Consider the following 18,055-nt stretch of genomic DNA (forward strand, 5'->3'; position numbering starts at 1 on the left):
GAAGGAAGGGCAGAGGCAGCAAACAATATTGTGGGCTGAGCTAGCCAAGGAGTCTATCTCTGGCTTTTACAGTGCAAAAGGCTCACTATAGTGCTGTTACTCATGGATGGAAGAACTATTTGCTCTCTAGTCTCATTAGAAATATTGGCAGAAGCTACTGTTACCTGAGCTGTGACTCACAGGGAAATGCTTTCAGATGAGCACAGTGCTACAGTACTGGTGAGGGGTTTTTTTGCAAGGTGAGGGCCTGGTTGTTAAGTAAATCAGTTCAAAAGTTGAAACAGTTCTGTTGGGGAAAGTTATTCTTCTTTTGAAACTGGAAGTATCTGTATGCTGCAGAGAGTAACAGTTCCTGTGCTTTTGTTTCAAATGTTTTCCTGTGTTCTTTGGAAGGGAGAAAATGTTTAGTCCTGGAAAGAATCAATCCTTCTGAGGGCAATACATGTCAAAGGGAAGTTTTTGTATAGGGAAGATAATGGGTGGGGAATTAGAAAAGAAACTGTAGGTCGGGCCAATTTGACCCACTACAGTTTGTCACTTGGTTTATCCATAGGATTCAGGGAAGTCAGAGGTGACCTGGTGGCTAGCCTGCAGTGCAAGCAGTAGACAACCTCTGGCCCAGCTCTAATATGATGGACCAGAGAGGAGCTGTCAGGGTGAGCAGGGAAGGCAGTCACAAAAGACTCCTTATTACCATGTGCACTTACATCCTGAGCTTAACAGGTTGAAGCAGTAAGAGGCAGGTCATAGCTAAGCAACATACTTCTCTGCAAACATTTGCCTTAAGGGAAGCAGTCTGATTTTTCTTGCGTCCTCTGAAATGGGATCTGTTGTCACACAAAGCTGTACTTGAGTTTATGATAAAGAGGCTTGGTTTGAAATAGGATTGTTCACAGCCAAATGCAACTTTAGAGAAAAGTTCATTTATTACATCATTATTATAGGATGTAAGAAGAAGAGATGCAAGATACACTGACCTGTAGTCCTACCTGGGCTGAAAATCCCAGCACATGAAGGCAAACTCCTGAAGCCAGACAGGGTAAAGAACTTGCTTCAACTATTCTTGATTAACTCCCTTTGAGGGCACAAAAGCATGTTTTTTCCTCAACAGCTAAGAGACCATTTAAAAAATGGACTAAAGTAACAGAGGAAGAAGGCTGTCTTGTTAAAGATATTCGTGTCCATAGAATGAGCTAATCTTAATGTGGGGAATTTGAAGTGCATTACTTGCTATGCATTAATTTCCCAGTATAGTTCAGCAAAAGGAAGAGGTAAAAATTGTCCTCAGACTTTGTGTGACAGCTCTTCTTTCCCCAGTCATCAAGAGCCTACAGCAGGCTGTATTTCTGGCTGCTCCTACCAGTGCTATCCCAGATCTGGGCAGCTGGCAGTAGGAAAAGCCCCTGGGGTATCAGCAGGATATGGAACAGTCACATCAGAGCTACTCCTTTTTGTCAAAATGCCACCTCAAAAGCAGAGTTTTACCTGTGACCTTTGAGGACTGTGACAAGCTTAGTGACTGTAAACCATTGTCCTGCAGTACACCCTCAGTGATGCTCTGGTGGGCTCAAAGGCAGCAGTAGGTGAGTGGAAGTATCTCTCCTTTCATCCCATACATTCATATGCAGTCCTTAGTCTGTGGCTTAGGCATGGATGTGATAATTGCTTAACTGAAAGATTACTGCTGGGAGCAAGGTAAGAACTGTCACTTCCTAATGCCACTGATTTTTTAAAAAGTTTATTAGCATGTGTAGTATTATCTTTTTGGGTTATTTTTTTTTTTGTTTATTAAATTCCACATAAGCTAATGACTGAAATGTGAATTAATTTATGCTGCAAATTTGGCTTTGACTGTATTAGGCTGTTTTCTACTTGGCAACAAAGAGCATTGATGTCTCAGTTGCTGAGAGAGTGCACTTTGTAGCAGGTGTGCTAAACAAAGTTACTGCTCCATTTTAAGCAAACTGATGTCCTTATTGCTCTGTGTTAAAGTCTGCTGTGTGCTTAACTACAATGTGCCTAAGGTAACAGGGAACTGGAGTTCTGCTGTGTTAGGTGCTTTGTGTTGAATCTTTCACAGTATAAATATAAGTAAATGTGTGGTTAAGAAATCAAATGTGAATGGAAAGTCTTATACCCACTGGCATGTAGATTACCTCTGTGGCCCCCAGCACAAGGGGGATGTGGAGCTGTTGGAGTGAGTTCAGAGCAGGGCCATGAAGATGCTCCAAGGGCTGGAGCAGCTCTGCTATGAAGGCAGGCTGAGAGAGCTGGGGTTGTTCAGCTTGCAGAAGAGAAGTATTCCATAGAGCTGTCTTCCAATTCTGAAAGGAGATTACAAGAAATCTGGAAGGGGACTTTTTGCAAGGACCTGTAGTGACAGGACCAGGGGAAGTGGCTTTAAGATGGCAGAGGGGAGATTGAGGTGAACTCTTAGGCAGAAGTTCTTCTCTTTGAGGGTGCTGAGGCGCTGGCACAGGGTGCCCAGAGAAGCTGTGGCTGCCCCATCCCTGGCAGTGTTAAAGGCCAGGTTGGACACAGGGGCTTGGAGCAACCTGCTCTAGTGGAAGGTGTCTCTGCCTGTGGCAGGGGGTTGGAACTGGATGAGCTTTAAGGTCCCTTCTAACCCAAACTAAGTTGCAAGTGACAGATTAAGGTATATTCACTTGTGCAACATTTCTTATTCGTTATAGATAAGTATGAGAAAAGTCTAAAGTGCTTGTGTATAGGGTCACATCAGCTGCATCCTAAATGCAGCCACAAATCCGAGAGCTTTTATCAACTCTTCTTTAACTGCAGCATTATGGCAGATACCTCTGCTCACTGCAGCTAAATTAGGTATTGCAGACACCACATCTCTTAAATATCTGTCAGAAGGCAGAGCTTTTACAAATAAGCAATAATTTCTCAATTAAAATTAATTTCTTTTTAAAAATATTGTTTCAGATTTGTTTCAAATGGGGTGAAAGTTTAGTAATAGATACACTCTAACCTGACTGATAAGGGCATCTTTCTGTTAAAAATATCCTTCAGTATAAAGTTCAAAATAACAGTACTGTTGTTATAAATAATATGGTGTTTATTAATGTGTGACTTATGATTATTAATAAATTTGGAAATAACATTATTAAATAAGTTGTCAGCACATTTTAGATTAAATTTCCTTAAAAAAAGACCCCAAAAAACAAAAAATAAACCAGTGAAACCCAAGGTAAAAAACCACAGACACTGAGCTGGAAAGGTTAGGAAGTGGATTTAATCTCTCTTTTCCCTATCAGCTCTATTTAAGCAGGGTGATGAACAGGAAAAAGGCCCTTTAAAATCTCCCGTGACCTCTCTGTGTCTTACACACCGGAAAACACAGCTGACCTGTGCTGGAAAGTGCTGTAGCTTTGCAGAAGGACACAAATTCTTTACTACAACCTTAAAATCATAGCTCAATGTTCATTTCTGAAGAATAAAGTCAAGAAGAATCAGTATAAATTCAGAGACAGTTTAGTGTGACTGAAGCAAAGAGATACCGTGATGCGTGATTTAAAGAGCTCATAAAAGCAGACAGCTGGCTTTAGAATCTATGGAAAGCAATAAAGCAGTTAAAAATTCTCCCAGTTGTAAGGCCTATAGATTTCCTTATCTGAAATTCTTTGGCTAAACCCCTGGAGCAAATTGCGGGGCGCATGGTGGGAGTTTTGTCTTTCAGCCTGGGGGCTCGAGGGCAGTTTCCCGGCCCCTCTCTCTGACCCCCCTTGGTGCACGGTGTCTCCACTATAGGGGAGCTTGTCTTGGCGGCAGTGTCTAGACATTCCCAGCTACTATCCTTCCTGACAGTCTCATGCCAGTGGTAATTTAAAAATTGTTTGGGATAGGCTGTGCCTCATAGACGCAGGGAGCCAATAATAACCCCCAGTTCAGTGACCCTGGTCGGAGCATCAAAAAGACGGTACAGGCAACCTCAGTTCAGCATTGGGTCAGGAATCGTGACCTCCCCTGACCTTTCTTGTAGATTTAAAATTGTTTTGAGAAAGAGAAGAATAAAAAAGATACAACTCGAGGCAGTTCTGAGAAGCACTCCAGCTTCCTGTACTGTACACATGCACATAAGTAACATGTTTAAACAGATGCAGCTCTGGCAGGCCCCAAAAATTAGGATTTAGGTACTTGGTGCATTTTTTTTTCTTTTCTAATGGAGCGCACATTGCTTGTATCTACTTTGAAAGCTTTGAAAAGACAGTGTATGAAAACATCATTTTCACTATATTTAATAGCAAAGATGAAAAAGAAGGGCAGGTAAGATTATTTAATAATAAAAAAAGGAGAATGAGCTAAGCAAAAAAAATCCCCAATAAATCATCTTATGTGGGTTCTTCTGTGGGTTTTTCAGATGTGTTACAGAAATCGCTGTCCGGTGGATCAACCAGATGAAAAAAATTAACACTAAGATTACTAGACAAATTGCCTTGTAAGAGTAAAATGCATACAATTGTAAGCTGGTTGGTTTTCAAAGGTTTCCTTTGTGTACACAGTATTTGCAGTCACAACCAATAAAACAAAATATACTAGCACTTTATTTGTGGTTTTTGGTTTTGGAATTGCATAATGGTGACTAATATTTTCTCAAAACCTACTTTATAGTGTTTACTTAGCAGAATTTTCATGCGCCGTACCTGGAAAGTATGAAATGTACTTTGTGTGCTTCCAAATGGTTGTGAAGTCTCAGGAAGAGGTTTACCAGTTTATGGAAAGAGAGCAGAGAGTGTTTCTCCTTGCTGGGTTTTTATACGGGCTGGTACAGATCAGAAACACTTTAGCCTGGAGAGGGAAGGGTAAAGTAATAGGAGCTCTCAAAGAAACGCACAAATACAGAGCGGGCAGATGAACTGCAAGCTCCAGAAGAGCTACATACAGATTTTACAGAGATAAAATTCAGTTTAACAACACCAAGGACATCAATGCTGTTGCTTTTTACAAAAGGAAAACATATAAATTTCTGTTACAGAAATGAGACTGTCAGCAAAGCTCAGCACCAACATGTCATGGTAGGGCCCTGGGCTCTGTGCCATTGCAGAAACAGTAGCATGTTCCCAGCATTTCCACTAAGCAGGCAGCATGATCAATTAGCTTCTGATCATGTCCAAGCCATCAGCACTCTTCCTACTGGCTGTGCATACTCCGTGCTAGAAAGGAACAGGTATCCTCTGTGAGCTGTTGGTCTTGAGCTAAATGCTCCTTGGAAATACATGAAGAGTTCTTGCAATATCAAAATCACTGCCTAAGACTCTCCTCAAACACAGGCAGCTGTCTCTATACTTTGAGGCAGCTGATTGTATTCCATTGGTATTCTGAAGTTGTCTTCTAATGCTTCAGAGATGCACTCTGATTCCACTTTTTGTATTGAAAGGTTACAGTCTGATCTAATCATGAGCACAGGAGACAGGGGCCCTACAGTCACATCTGTGATTTCCTAATCCAGTCCTGGCAAGACTAAGCTTTTGCAGCATAAACCATTCTTTAGAGGCCTATCCCTCATGGAATTCCTTTATTTAACAAGAGATAAGTTTGTCACTGTTCTCACCATGAGGAACTACTGGCCTAGAGTTTAAACAAATTCTGTAAAAGCCAGAATTACCTATTACTCAGAATTTACTCTTAGGTAAAATTCCTAAAGACTTCCTATTCCAATAGCTCAGGACAAGAGAGGGGTTGCAAGACCTGATGTCATCACTGAGTGAGCTGAGACACAGTATTTGTTTGCCAGAAGCCATTCATGTTGCAAATCCTTTATAATTTGTTTTCTTCTCCAGCCTCCTCTGGCAGCAGCAGTTGCTGTAGAAAAGCAACTGGAAGAAGCAGGAGTTCTAGTAATGTACCTTTCCTAGTACAGAATCTTCCACGGGCCTGGATCTACTCAGCTCTTAATGATGCAGAACTCACCCAGCAGAGACCTTTGGTATCTCTTTGTAATCAGTAATGGCAATTTAAAACAATAGCTGCATGGTTTTTTCCCACCCTGTTTGAAGTATCACAGCACTAGCCTGCTCTTTGATGCCAGAGTATGTGCTCACTAGGGTGTGCAATGTCAGTAAACTGATCCAAACATCACAACTCACAAGGACTGAATACAGCAAAAAGCTCTGGTTCCCATGGATTCCTTGAAGCTGCAAATTATTAAATATTACCTGAAATTACTGTTCTCTATGCACCCAATTATGAAATCATATTGCCTGTCTGATACAAGTACTGTAGGAACAGTGATCCCCAGCACTTTTATTATAAAGGTGCTTTCACTCCCTTGTGACCTGCAAATATTCCCATTCTTAAGTGGGAGTAAGAGGAGAAGATAAAGTGATCACTGAATCATGACAAGGTGCTCATACAGGGCCAGTGTCAGGCTGCAGTCCATGCGATGGCTAGCACTTCCCCCAAAAAGGAACAAGAATCTGAAAATCCTCAGTAAAAGGGGGAAAACCAGTCTTAAATCATACATCTCCAAAGATGAGGCTGCAGTACTGTGTGCTAAGCAGAGGTTGCAGGAGGCCGGGAAGCAGTTATGACCAGCATCTGCAAGCACAAGAAATGTGATTCAGGGTAACAGACCAAGCAGGCACTGGTGTATCAGGCCCCTGGCTGAGGCACATTCCAGCACAGGAATGAGCCTTACTCATCCCCCAAGGACTTGTCCAGGTCTCCCTGGGCTCACATCTCCTAGATTATCCTGAAAGTTTTCCTCTATGGCTGCATCAGTAGATGACTGAAACTGGAATCCAGTTAGCCTTTTGAGCAAACAAACAATAATAACAACAATAGAAGTAATAAGAGTTATGATGGTTCTGGTAACTATGGTGTTACTGGTGCTAATAATTAGCTGCTGTAATTTTAATATAGCATTAGTAGCGTAAATAATTAAATCTGCAGGAGAAGGTCCAGCAGGAAACCCAGGCAACCAAAAGAAAATCACTTCTAAAACTTAACATCAAATTGATTAATTTTTAAGGGCTGAATTTCTGCTTCCCATGGGGGCTGATATAGGCGAGCGAGAGGTTAGACCCAACTAGATGCTATTGTGTTTCTATGGCAACGTGGTGTTTCAAGTAGCCTCTGCCATTACCTATGATTGGTAAAATCACTGCACAGTGTATAAAGTGGCCAAGAGAAGCAGCAGCCAATAAATGCAGAAAATCCTTAAATCAAAGAGACACAGAAATAAGAGATGGAAACAACCTGTTAGATCATCTTGTTCATTCCCTGAGGCCCTGTGCAGTATTATTAACAGTCTCAAGAACCCTGAAAAATCCTAAAAATTCCATCCAAGACACTTGTAAAAACTTACTGAAGGGGAGAGCAATTTCTCAGGAAGTTATAAAGAATCTTCCTAATCCGCTTTCGGTAAGTGTGCACGCACTGTACTGAGCATGCTTAGGCATTGTGTTTTCCAGCATTTGAGAACCAGGATGCATGGCAGAGGTGTCAGGGTATTACTTATGCTAACACAAGTACCTTTGCCAAAGATAAGACCTCTTAGTGTCAGCTATATTCCCCGAGATTCTCCCCTCCTGCCCCAGAACAGCTTTGTGTACCCTGGAAACAGAACTATTTTGAAGATCCTACAACAGCCTTTGCTACTGCCTATCCATTTAAGCTAAGGTAGGTTCCAGGTGTCACACTGATGAGCTGCAGAGTAAATTTCATATACAAAGATGACATTTCAGACAAGTATTTGTGTCACAGTTGAAACTCCATGTCTGCTTTTTCAGACAAAAGGGAAGAGGGGGATTAGACTGCCTCAAAACTTTGTTTAGCCAGGATGCAGTAGTACCTTCTCAGAGCAAATGGAAGCCAAGTCTGATAGCTTTGGAGTGAGTAATTCGCTAAAGCCGATGGGATTAACATATGTTTGCTCAGGTTAAGAGAAGATACATCTCTTCCATAGGTATTATTATTTGCTGATCTTCATACAGATCTATGCCTGCAAGCATGATTTCCTCATCAGCACAGATATATCCTACAGGAATGCTACCTATATCTTGGCACTGAATTATTGCTGTGCTGCATAACACAGTTACCCAGGTAGTCACATTTTCTGTGTGGGTGCACCTTATTCCTTCTCAGCCTGATCAGGGAAGGGGCCGCTCACCTCCGCACAGAAAGCTGTTGGGAGGATGGTTCTTCTGTAGCTGCTGATCCAGGCTGTCAAATCTATCAAGAATTGGGTGAGCAGGAATACTGCTCAGCAGCTGACACAGAAGCGCTGGCAGCTCTCCACATGCTTCGTTTTCTTGAAACCATCTATTGATCACAATTCGGCCTCTCAAGAAAAGAAAATATGACATCTCATTCCATATTTTTATTCCCATATTTTATCCCAGCTGCTGTTCTTTCCAAGCGTGGAATCCTGATCAGGTTCATATCGAGGACTGACTCCTCCTCTGATAAAGAAACATGGACTTTGAAGCTAGCCCAGGCTGGGATCACGTTACCAGCCCAGTTGCATTCCCATTGGAAATGAGTCTTATTTTATTTACAGATAAAAAATAAAAAAGTCATACGGTCTATTATCCCAAGGGCATTGTTTACATTAATTTAGCAACTGCTTTCAAGGAGCTACAGAGTTCAAGAGCATTGCTAAACAGTGAGAGCCCATCCTGGATTGAGTTACTGACAGAATTACAGCTGACACTAAGAACTGCTTGAAATGTCTTGAGGGGAACTGCAGACAAAGGGCTGTATTATTTAGCAGAATAAAGGTGAAGTTACAGGGGATACTTGAGATCAAGAAAGGCAGAGTCAGTGAGTCTACCACAGGCATCAGCTGTGGTTATACTAACAGCTAGCAGGGATCCTAGATCAAGGCAAGGAGGAGTTAAACTCCAAGTAAACCAATTTGCTGAAACTTTAGTGATTTTTACTCTTTCTTCTCCCAAGATGCAACCACACATTGGACCATCAGACACATTCTTTGCATAAAATCAGAGAATCATATGATGGGTTGGGTTGGAAAGGACCTTAAGATTATCTAGTTCCAACCTCCCTGCTATGGGAAGGGATGCCTCACACTAGACCTTGTTACCTGGGGTTCTGTCCAGCTTTCTCAGACTGTCTTCATTTGGGAGGTGCTCAAGCCCCCTTATCATCTTCATTGCCTCCTCTGGACTTGCTCCAACAGCTCCATGTCTTTCTTATGTTAGGACACCAGAACTGCAAAACAGAACTTCAAGTAGGGTCTCAAAAGTGGGATCTCACATGGAAGTGAACTTCCATATGTTAAAAGTCTTTGCACCAGATTTCTTAACTCTATCTATATGAGAACGAAAACCTAGGAGCACCACAGAAGCTGCCTGATCACTTGCTGTTAAGCAGCAGAACTTGAGTTCCAAATATTCATAATCATTAGCACAAAAGATGGAAGAGCATTTGAGTTAGTCTTTTAGAAAGCACAGTACATTCATGGTATTTCACAGGCAGAAAATGAGAATAAATTTGTCATAGAAATTATTTGCTGAAAATTAATCCCCGGAGTCCTCATATTAGGTAAAGAAAGCAGGCACAAAATGCAAAAAAAGATAAATTAAAATGCTTAGTTCAGGTTCTGATACCAGTGTTCATTTACCATGGGGGTACTTTACAATTCTCCCACTTCAGTGGATGTGGTAAAATTCCTTTCCAAGACAGGTGCAATATTTTCTTGACAAGTATCAAGTGGAGGTAGTAATATGTTATCAATAGTGTTGAATGAATCTCCTGCCTGTAATTAGCTATTAAAGCATAAAAGTCTTGTACTCTGCTAGTGGGAGAGGTTTATTGCACTGTGGGTAGGGACAGTGGTCAGATCTCTCCCATTTCACACATACATGCAGCTTTCAGATCTGCACTTGGCCATTTCATGGAGCACTAGATGAAATTTAGTCAGATGAGTTTCCTTCACTGCCCCCATGTCAGGGCATTTCTTAGCTTCTTGAGAAAAACCTACAGAGAGCACTAAAGCCCAATTGTCCAACCAAGCTCAACAATTGTGTCAAAGCACTACCAGGGGGTCAAAAATAATTTTTCACTTGATGTTCTGATTGGTTACTCTCTACATTAAAACTCTTCGCCTTTACTGCATATATGCACCATTACAATTCTAGCACTGCTCAACACTTCTGCACAGAAGTAAAGAATTGCCTAATGAAGTTCACCTAACAAGAAATGATAATTTTGTTGCTTGCTTCAGCTGGGGCATGAGCTGCAATTAGCAAGAGCTAGTAACCTTTCAGAAGTATGTGTCCCGCAGCACCTCTCAGCAGAGAGAGCAATAGCAGATAATGTGATCCCATAACAAATTATTTCATTCTCTGCCCAAATGGCCTGACAAGGAAGCCAGAAAACAACTGCAGTTTTCTTTCTTTTGTGTGAAAGAACATTTCCAAAACACATAAAGATGGAGCTGAAGACTGAACTCAAGAACTGTCAGAATCAAGGAGGAAGTTGTCTGCTGTGGCTAGGTTAAGCAGGCCTGTGTTTAAAAAGCTGTTCCTACAGGTTGAGTTTTATGTCTTCTTGGAGGCCATTGGAAAATGTGGACCAACTTTCTTCTGTTTCCTGCACAAAATACTGGTGGGAGATAGTGGTGGAGGGAGTCCTGATGGCACCTGAGTGTACCTGCAACGGAGCTGGGCTGTGAACCTGCACCACTGGTCATCAGTATTGCACTAACACATAAGCACAGATAAAATCAGCACCACTCCACCAGCCTCACATGCCAGGGTCAGTGAATGGGCTGCACTTTAAAATACACGGTCAGAAGGGCCATCCTCCCCCACAACAGCAGGGAAGAAGGTGTGATATTTGTCAGTAGCAACTAAACATAATCCTCCTGACTGCTGAGAACCTACTCTCAACTCCTGCAGCCTTCCAGGAGCTAGGAGAAGGGCAATTCCCTCCAAAAACGGTTCCTCTGCAGTTGTGCTTCACCACTGGCAGCGTTTCCTTTGCAGATCACCGCCCCTTCATCTGACTCCTCCCTGCCCTTCCTCTTCTCTCCTGCCTTTTCCTTCTCCACCTTCCCACAGCAGGACTCCGCTCTGACAGGCCTCTGCAGGAAGGCAAGAAGGAATCCCTCCTCCCCTCCACGAGCAATGGGAGATCATTCCTCACGTATTTTATTCCATATTATTTTGACATTCTTAAGTTAAAACACGATCACTTGGCACTAGGGCCAGCAGAGCAGCATCTCCCTTTGATCGCAGGTCAGTGCACAGCTCCTGCTGTGCTGCCTCACAGTCTGTGTCAGGAGCTGTGCTGGGAGCGTACCGAAACCAGCTCTGATTCCCGGCAGCACAGTACAGATGGTCCTTGATGGAAGTCACACACAGCACTGAAAATCAAAGAGAAACAACAGCAACAAAAGCTCTGAGCCATACAGAAGGAAAGGTGCTGAGACTCACTTTGTACTTCGCAGCAAAACAAAAGACCCAGAACGCTTTGCCTTCCCTGAGACCCCCAAATCTAATCTTGCTGCCTTGCCCAGCCCAACACTGCCTAATTGTTGTATCTCTACACAGAGACCAGTGAAACAGCAACTGCTGTGAACTCATATACATCAGATCTGTTACAACATTTTGTGAGTGACGCCGAAGAATTCCCCCGCTATGTTCTGGCAATTCAAAGCACTATTTGACTTTTTTGGATGGAAATCACGTGCTGGATATTCAGCAGGATTCAGAGTTGGGCAAAACATCTGGGAGAGTGGCAAGCACCCTGTGCTGCACCCTGGCAGGATGGGCAGCTGCTCTTCTGCAGAAATACAGGGTATTTCTAAAACACAGCTGTGCCCAGCAGCCTGAGCTGCTGGAGAGTAGCGTGAGGCTTTGGTCAAGATTCCCTCAGTCTGCAGCAGGGCAGCATGAGCAGTGAGCAAAACGTGTGCAAGACCTGAGCTGCCACAGCTACTGAAGCATCGTGGGGACATGTCTTGGGAAACACTCAGATGCCCATAATGGTGTAAACCAGCATGACCTGGCTCACTCCCTTGCCAAAGACACCTCCCTCTAACAGCCTTTGATGCTGAAGAACACAGCCGCCATCCTGCCTGTACCTCCTCAGTGACACCCTGCCAACCCCATGCTGGGAGAGCCCAGGTTTCCTTGGCAAAGTGAGAAGGTATTTTACACCCCCTGTTTATTTACACACATTTACCTAGGCCAACCTGCTGAGTGCTGACCCACCTATTGAATACATCGGTCTCATGGAAGAGAGCAGAGCTGGCCACTGCAGATCTATGCTGCTATTGTGGTGTAGACTACCCCCTACCATACCCACAGAAAACCTTCCAGATTTAGCACACATGTTCTGGCATGCCATCTGATCCAAATTAGAGCAGGCTTGCGCTGGGTTCCCTTGCTCAGCACTGAATTCCAGCTGCGGTAAGCCACTAACGCTGTTACACCTAGTCTCTAATTTGAATGCATTTTACATTTCAATATATTATGTCTGAACGTTAAAAATTTCCACAAGAGGTGGATTTTTTCCTACTCCATCAAGTCAACCTGCAGCGCAGTCAGCCTACAGTAAGCCAAGATTTGGTATAAATTGTCTCCTCTCCTGCCAAGGCCTTCAGTAACAGAAGACACAGCTGCAAACACAGGGCTAGGAGCCTCTTCAGTGATGCTGCTTAGGAAAGATTTTGTTATAACAAGGCTTTTTGTCAAAAAGGTGATTCTGATGAAACCTTATTTTTCTGTTTTTCAACTGCAAGGAGTTATTGTCTTACTTAGCAGAAAATAGCAACTGTCTTGAATGACTTTAAAAATCATAGAAAAGTTCATCTACTTCACTGGATCATTATCACAGCCTCAGAAACAAGTAAGCAAGCAAGGGAGGAACGGGTAGAACACCCATTTCAGAGAAGGTAGCCCAGCCCTGAGGCTTTGTGGGGTTTGATGGAAACATGGGGAACCTGAGACATTCCTGCCCCATTCAGACCAGTTTTCTATAAAGATCATTAGTATCTCTGGAGCCAGATCAATGAAAGCCATGCTCCAATGTCACCTTTCTCCAACACGCCAAGGATGGCATTAAGGTTACTCTAAACAGGTAAAGGCTTCCTTGCTGCCTTCTAGACATGCAGCCCACTGGGCAAAGACTAGAGTTCAAGTATTCTTGTGCCCTGGGAAGTTTTGTTTGAAAGGCAATGTAGCTTTCTCTCTTACCATCATCCCTCTGGACACTTTTCAACAAGCCCATGCCTTTCAGCCCAGGATTATTGGTGTTAGACAGCCTTTGAGAGGCTTTCTGGTCCACTGGCCACAGCAGTCCTTCCCCACTGGAGAGTTCTTTGTGTTCAGTCTCTCTGCCCCCCAGCATCAGCACTCCTGAGCACTCAGCAGGTCATTCCTGGGACCCAGAGGCCCTCAGGATCTTGTTGGCAGAAACTCTCCTCACTTCCCCCACCTTCAACCCACCACCAGAATGTGGTTGTTCATAAGTCAAAGACTTTGTAACTTGTGCCAGCCCTATGAATTGTGAAAAAACTGAATGCACTGAGGAAACACCTGGCTGGGCTGATTTACGGGTGCAAACTGATTGCCTATGTGACTTCAGAAGCAGATTCCATACACTTGGCCTGACAGCCACAGTTTAGATTTTAATAACCAAATATCCATGCACTGTTTTGCGGAAAGCTCTAGACACAAAGTCTAGGTGAGATACTCAGAGCTTAATACACACACTTGCGAGTTTATCTGGAGGCTGTACAGTAGGAGCAGCACCACCAGCTTTCTCCAGGGCCTTCTCTCCTCCCTGCCCAGGGCACATAGGTGCTAAGGGGTCTGTAGTGCAGATTAGCATCTCTATGAATAGCTCGACCAGGTGCCTCCAGCACCAGATTAAATTGAGATGGCAAGGCAGTCATACTGTACAAGCTCAGCTTTTCACTTAGGCCAAAGAAACTATTAATGAGGAAAAAAAGTTACAAACAAGGTAAGGAACAGGAGACATAAATGCCCATCTTCACAGAAGCTGAAGGCAATTTTGACTTAAAAATTTCAGAACTTGTTCTCAATTAGGCTCAACAAAAGAAAACAACAGACTTCAATGAACTGTGCTCAAAGGACCACAGGCTGGATGTTAACTGCACCATACTTATTGAAAAGTAGTTTGTTTTCCTTTCAGCTACCCCTGTGCCCTCATTTAGAATCATAGAATCATAGAATAGTTAGGGTTGGAAAGGACCTCAAGATCATCTAGTTCCAACCCCCCTGCCATGGGCAGGGACACCTCACACTAAACCATCCCACCCAAGGCTTCATCCAACCTGGCCTTGAACACTGCCAGGGATGGAGCACTCACAACCTCCCTGGGCAACCCATTCCAGTGTCTCACCACCCTAGCAGGAAAGAATTTCCTCCTTATATCCAATCTAAACCTCCCCTGTTTAAGTTTTAACCCGTTACCCCTCGTCCTGTCACTACAGTCCCTGAAACCAGGTTAGTAGAAACCTGGTATTCCAGAGAAGTGAAGTATCTGCTGAGTTGGATCTCTCCCCATCCACAGTGAGGAGCTCTGGTTAAATCTGGAGCTGCACTGCTGAGATTAATACTGACAGCAAACTCCTAGAGTCCTCCTGTCACAGCACCTTTCTTGTCTCACTTGGCATCAGGGCGGGTTCACATCCTCATGTTAAAGACATGCAGTAACAACGCAACTGCTGCTGTCTTTGGAGCATACTATTGCCCCAGAGAATGTTCTTGTTCACCTGCAGATGAAGTAACATGCAAGCTAGTGAGTTTGGAAAAGGTTCAAGAAAGAAAATCCTACAGCAATGACTACAGCTTTTGTTTGTGTTTGACACAGCCTAGAAGTTCATCTCCAAAGATGACATGCGAGAAAGGACACAGGTGCAAACCACATTCCTGAGTATTGTTTCCACCAGAGTCAGGGAACAAAGGGACAGTCTTACCAGGCTGCTAAGGCACGGCAGCCACTCACCATAGCATCAGCACAGCAAACTTCCTGGGGCAAAAAATGAGTTAGAATTCCCAGGAAATTCTCAAATAGAAGGCACGAGAGGCCCACAGAAACTTCAAATCTAGGTTTTGGAAGTTCAGAGCAGCTTGTTTAAAAATATCCCTGCAGACTTAGAAGCCAGAGATAGAATCAGCTACACACAGCTGGAGACATGATGCAGATTAGAAATGTGGCAGGTGTCAAGAAGCAATGACAGCCAGATGCTTGCTAAGGGATGGGAGCCAAGCGTGACATCATGGCTGCCAGCTTAGAGGTTTTTTTAGCCATGGGTTGTCCTGGAGTACCTGAGCAGGGTGGACAGAGCAGGACAAGCCCAGGATGGCAGCTGGAGTCAGCAGAGTCCAGATCATCAGGCAAGTCCATGGCAATGAGGCAGATCCAGGGTCATTACACAGGTCAGGGTCAGGTTCAGGTGACTTACACCAGAGACATACTTTCATCTGCACCTGCAAATTCCCTAGTGCAAGGTACTTTCCATATTAGTTACACTAATTTTGGGAACCTAAAGAAAGGGAAAAAAGAAATAACCCCCAAAATGAGCAGGCTGTATTTTAAAAATTAAGCACAGGATAAATAAATTACAAAGAATAAATGGAACTGATGAAGAATAAATAGTGCTGATCACATCCTACTCAGCCCTCACCCCACTCCAATCAGGGTGAGGACTGGGAGAATGGCCAGCTTGAACTGCATGTAAAATGCTGTCTCAGATCCTGCAAAGCTTGGAGGGACAAGTAGAGGGATAAAAGTGATAGTGTCTCAGAGTGAATACTTCTTCCCACTCCTCCTCACTCATGCCTTTAGGTACCACCTTTGCCAGAGCTCGAGGGGGCTGAAACGATTAATTTCCAGCATGAGAACTTCATGAGTCCTGTTGCTCAGCACAGTGCTAAGTGTGCTGTGCATGTGCCTTACCAGCCCCATCCAAACTCACATCGTCTTCCCAGTCCCGAGACTACCACAACACACACCATCTGCAGCAGCAATTTGTGCAGTCCCAGAAGGAGCAAGCCTGCCCTCCCTCCCTGTGCAGCTCTCCCCACAAAGCCCGTTCAAAACCCCTGGATCTGCTGAGAGCGAAGGTGTGAGGTGAAGCAGAGGAACTGCCCATTCATCCAGGTACAATCTCCAACAACCTGCTAAGTGGAGGAAGCACCAGTCTCCAATGTCAGCTTCTCTGAGTTTTGCAGGTGACTGAATATCTATTTCAAAAAGAAAATGACAGTTGTTTTGTTCCTTCACTCCAGCTGAATACTGCAGCTTTATGCTCAGCAGACATGCAGGAAGGAAAATAGTTTTCCCCAACAGTGAGGCCAGAAAAACTGCAGAAAATCTCTCTTACTAAAGAAATTACTGGTTAAATCTGAGTACAGGCTCCAAGAGAGTATGAGCAGCACGGTGGGTAATTCACTCAGATAAGGAGCACACAGGGGCAGCAGCTGCTGCTTGTGCTGATACTGGTATCAGAGTGACTGTGTGGGCATGTAGGTTCTGTAGCAGCAGGCACAGGGATAGTGAGAGTAATGCAAGTGTAAGAAAGAAGAAGATAGGACACGTACAAGGTCCTGATTTCTGTAATTGTAGGAAAGCAAATTATAAAAATACTAGTAATTTTGAATGTTTCAAGAGATTAAATCAGAGAGATGATATTTAAATCATAAAGTTGGAGCTGCTGAAATTTTACTTGAAAACCATAATGAAATTTCTGCAACCAGTAGCTTTTGTTGTATGTCTGCCAGTTATTCCCATTGATCTGCTAATAATAGGATATGGAATGCTTTTCATCACCAGAGAAGCTGTAGTTATTAGTCAACCTTGGGGTTGTTGGTTCAGTTCATTATTCTCAATTATGCTAATGGAAAAGCTGATGTGCACAAATGAAGCTGTTGATTTTGCTGGAGTTGCTCTGGAACCCAGGAGTACCGGGCACCTCCTCAAGTCTTTGCTCTTGCCAGCTGCTCTTGCGAAGCTGGGCAGAATGTCCTGGATGCATACACAGGAAACAAAGGTTCAGAAAGGCAAAATAAGGCCTAAAACCAAACCAGGGTGAAATATCTTCGGCAGTACCACTACTCTGACCTGCCATCTTCTCACCTATACAGTAGAATTTATCTAGGAAGCGGCTGGAACAAAAATTGCTAAGTCAGAGAAAAACAATTTTCTTAAAACCTTCCCTGGTTGCAGCCAAAATACTTCCAACTCATGCAGCTGTTCAGGTGCCTTGGCTGGACTGGGATTAAAGAGGTGCTCAGGTGGCCATCAGCTCTGAGTTTCATTCCACTGGTGGTCACTAGCAAAGGTTCAGTATTTGGCTCATTTACTTCATCCCAGGAGCTGAGCCTCAGAATAAAGCAAACAGTGCCAGCTGTCTGCAGATGACATGCAAAAAGACATCACGTTGAACTGTGTGGGTTGCTAACAACTAGAGAAATTGCATCACTGGCTTGATTTGGTCTGCTGAATAACAGGCATATCCTGTCACCACCAGGCAAGGGGGCAGGCAATAACAACATTAAAATCCATCAGTAAGAGATAAATGTAAAGAAGTCATTTTATTGCGTGGCATTCCTATCAGCAGGTTATAGGGCAAGTCACTCCAACAGGATTTATAACAGGTAAATTGGTGAACCCCAAAATAATACAGACTAATATATAAGCTTAGGTGATGATGCAGAAGAAAACACACTTTGGTGTGTAAAATGACTCTCTGTGGGTCAGAGAGACACCCTCCTGGATGCTGGAGTTCTGCAACTGGCATGAACTGCAGTGGGAAAGGTGAGGTGTGAGATAAACGCTCTGGACAAGGGCCCTGGTGAGGGTGAGTGCAAAGCCAACAGGGCAACACTTATCCTGGGTCTGGCAGAGAGCTTCATAGCCGAGCTGAAGTCAAGAAGCAACTCTTTTCTACCAACCATTTAGCAGCCAAAATATCTCCCATTAAAACTATATTTATATATATTTCATTTATTCACACATTAGAACTTAATCTTCCCTTACAGGTTCTTTCTTAGAGCTGCTCCTATTTGCATAATTGAAATGAGGAGAGCAGAGTCTG

General features: G+C 43.5%; 1 long non-coding RNA gene across 1 annotated transcript; it reads left to right on the forward strand.

Annotated features, from left to right (window-relative positions):
• Nucleotides 1-952: 952 nt before the first annotated feature.
• LOC136022356 (uncharacterized) lies at nucleotides 953-4,434 on the forward strand. Its single transcript, XR_010616142.1, has 3 exons — nucleotides 953-1,039; nucleotides 1,541-1,583; nucleotides 4,382-4,434. It is a non-coding gene; the product is annotated as an uncharacterized LOC136022356 (long non-coding RNA).
• Nucleotides 4,435-18,055: the final 13,621 nt, after the last annotated feature.

Source organism: Lathamus discolor, chromosome 15, assembly GCF_037157495.1.
Source record: "Lathamus discolor isolate bLatDis1 chromosome 15, bLatDis1.hap1, whole genome shotgun sequence".
In the NCBI taxonomy this organism is placed as follows: domain Eukaryota; kingdom Metazoa; phylum Chordata; class Aves; order Psittaciformes; family Psittacidae; genus Lathamus; species Lathamus discolor.